The following is a 760-nucleotide window of genomic DNA, read 5'->3' as shown; positions in this document are numbered from 1 at the left end:
GGCGATTTTTTTTTGTCTAACACATATCCAAATTAGAGGTGGTATACCGTATCAAAAAATACATATTTTATATCGTGTCGAAAATTACGGTATTAAAAATATTTATACATATATCGTACCGAAAATTTCGATATACAGAAATTTCGGTTTATCGAGACTACGTATAGTATTTTGGTATTTCGGTACATATCAAATTGTATATCGTTATCATACCGAAAATTTCGATAATCTCAGTATATGAAAAATTCAGTATTTTTTCCCACTCCTGTTCCAATCTACTTTTCCTTGGGCTGAAATTTATAATTTATACAAACGAGCATTGTGAGATCATATGTTAGACTGTCTAAAGGTGTTTTGCTATATCTACACATAATTAGCTTTTATTAATTTAGTTTCGAATCTCGATTATTGTTTTATCTAGTTTTTATTTTGTATAATTTGTATTATATTTTATATCTGAAAACACTATTTAATTATTATTATTTTTATTGTTTTTAAATCAATTAGAATATTTGTTCAAACACTTTTGCCTTCTACTTGATAGTTGAACATCCACTGAAAACCACAAACCAATCAAAAGTTCAAATGTAATTCTACATGTGAAAGCGTAATTTAATCGCACAACGATTAATTACCTCTGATTTTATTTTTTTAAATAATATAATTGTATAATTAATGATATAATAAAGTTAAAAATACGTAATACACGCACAAATTATTTATTCCAAGAGCTCTCTCTCTTTTTTTTTTTTTTTTTTTT

This window comes from Primulina huaijiensis, chromosome 13, assembly GCF_012295235.1.
Source record: "Primulina huaijiensis isolate GDHJ02 chromosome 13, ASM1229523v2, whole genome shotgun sequence".
Taxonomy (NCBI): Eukaryota; Viridiplantae; Streptophyta; class Magnoliopsida; order Lamiales; family Gesneriaceae; genus Primulina; species Primulina huaijiensis.
The sequence above is the reverse complement of the archived record's forward strand: the minus strand, read 5'-3'. Positions refer to the sequence as shown.